The sequence below is a fragment of the Scylla paramamosain genome, chromosome 3 (genome assembly GCF_035594125.1).
Source record: "Scylla paramamosain isolate STU-SP2022 chromosome 3, ASM3559412v1, whole genome shotgun sequence".
Lineage (NCBI taxonomy): Eukaryota > Metazoa > Arthropoda > Malacostraca > Decapoda > Portunidae > Scylla > Scylla paramamosain.
The window spans coordinates 1,625,234-1,627,500 of record NC_087153.1 but is presented as its reverse complement, the minus strand read 5'-3'; the positions used below and the strand labels follow the sequence as shown (position 1 = coordinate 1,627,500).

The 2,267-nt window shown below is 48.6% G+C and overlaps 1 protein-coding gene across 2 annotated transcripts in view; it reads right to left on the bottom strand.

Annotated features, from left to right (window-relative positions):
- LOC135089082 (polypeptide N-acetylgalactosaminyltransferase 5-like) overlaps positions 1–1,231 on the bottom strand; it is an 83,133-nt gene extending 81,902 nt beyond the window's left edge. For both annotated transcript variants that reach the window (XM_063984313.1, XM_063984305.1), the window contains exon 1: positions 1,147–1,231. The gene's annotated coding sequence lies outside the window, so the exon portion shown is untranslated. The remainder of the gene's footprint in view (positions 1–1,146) is intronic.
- Positions 1,232–2,267: the final 1,036 nt, after the last annotated feature.

Genomic DNA, 2,267 nt, shown 5'->3' with positions numbered 1-2,267 from the left:
ACCATCTTCGCACAGACTTTCCGCATGCCCAGATCTTTCAGTGATAATCTTCCACAACGCTGTTGTGGTTCATGCCAAGCTCATCTGCGATCTTTCGAACAGTCAACCGACGATCGTCACGCACCATCTGCTTGACACGCTCAACATTGGCCTCATTCCTGCTCGTTGAGGGTCTTCCACTCCTGGGGTCATCTTCCACGTCCTCCCGGCCCTCTTTGAACCTCTTGCACCACTCAAAAACACGTGAGCGTGACATTGTCTCATCCCCGTACACTTTTTGCAGCATACCCAGTGCTTCTGACGGCGTTTTCCCCCACTGCACCAAAAACTTCAAGTTTGTTCGCTGTTCAGCGCTCATTGTTAAACGACCTGCAACAGAGGACATGATTTTAAAAGCACGTAAGAAAAAGATTAGTGACTGTAGAGGGTTGGGAGCGCAGTTGTATACTCCAGAAGGATTACTTTGAAGGGGAAATATGGTGGTTTGTGGCTTGGGTTTGAAATTCATCTTTTAGGACACCAGTCCTGGAACTTTAATGACACACCTCGTAATTTAACCTAACAAAATAGCGTAACATACATGACTTAATTTAAACTAATCTAACCAAAAAATATAGCATACATAACCCAACCTAACACAACCTTACAAAATAATATAACATACACAACCTAACCTAATGAACCTAACCTAGGCTAAACTGGACTAAGCCAACCTAACACAGCCAAACTTGACCTTCCACCGACGGCTTAATTATGCAGCCAACCCTCGAGTGGTCAAGGCGCGTGGAGAACTTTGAGGTACACAGACGGAGAGGCAAACAGACCGACAGGAGGAGCAGGCAGACAGACAGACAAAGGGAGATAGGCTTAACACACAGGTTATGCAGTTTAACAAGAGCGCGGATGACAAACAAATGTGGTACGTATCTCTCTCTCTCTCTCTCTCTCTCTCTCTCTCTCTCTCTCTCTCTCTCTCTCTCTCTCTCTCTCTCTCTCTCTTCTCACATTTACACAGGTACCCTCCCTTCGTAATGATCTGAAGCCACTTGACTCGCGTTACACAGGAGGCGAATTATCTCAGCTCACCTGCCTCTTCCATCCCTGAGCGGCGGGGAGGTGGCAGGAGACTCACACTCAAAGACTCACCTGCCGCGTGGAGGTGGTGTGTGCTACTGCAGGGCGCCACACGAGGTCCTGTAGGGAGAGACGGAGTGTGTTATATGATGCTGAGAGAGAGAGAGAGAGAGAGAGAGAGAGAGAGAGAGAGAGAGAGAGAGAGAGAGAGAGAGAGAGAGAGAGAGAGAGAGAGAGAGAGAGAGAGAGAGAGAGAGAGAGAGAGAGATGAATATGGACAGGTACAAAGGGCAAACACAGACAAGATGTACACAGATGACAGAAACACAGACAACCATAAAATATAAACTAGAACATAAAAGATTCTTGGATCAGGAAGACACAGACAGACACACGCACACAAAAGAGGACGAGGACGAGGAGGAGGAGGAGGAGGAGGAGGAGGAGGAGGAGGAGGAGGAGACACGAGAGCCTGACAGAATACACTGACTCAGCCTCTCAACATAAAGTAATTTTTTTCTCTCCCTATCTTGACATGACTTCCCCCCCCCCGCTCGCTCTCTCTCTCTCTCTCTCTCTCTCTCTCTCTCTCTCTCTCTCTCTCTCTCTCTCTCTCTCTCTCTCTCTCTCTCTCTCTCTCTCTCTCTGTATGTCCTCTGCCTTCCATTTCCATACTCTCTCTTCCCTCCCCTGCCTCCCCCTCCCCTGTCTCCTTCCTCTCTTCACCGTCGATGGAATTTTCTCCAGAACATTTTTACGCCTAAACACATTTGCATTTTTTAATATTAACAAGCGCGACGTCTGCATTTTCTTCTCTCTCTCTCTCTCTCTCTCTCTCTCTCTCTGGTTATCTATTATCTTCGTCAGCCTCTTTCTTCTTCTTTGCCTCCCTCCCTCCTTCCCTTTCCTCCTTCTCCCTCGTAACTTTTCCCTCCTCCGACATCCACTTCTGCCATCCCTCCCTCTCTCCCTCTCCTCTCCTCTCCTCTGCGTCTTCTTTCTCTCACGCTCTCCCTGTCTCCCTCTCCTTCCCAACAATGGAGTGACACGAGCAATCTTCCTAATGGAGTCACCTCATCCTCAACGACATATCATTGCCTTCATGTCACCACCACCACCACCACTCCACCACCACCACACCACCACCATCACCACTACCACTATACCACCACCATCACTACCACCACTACCAC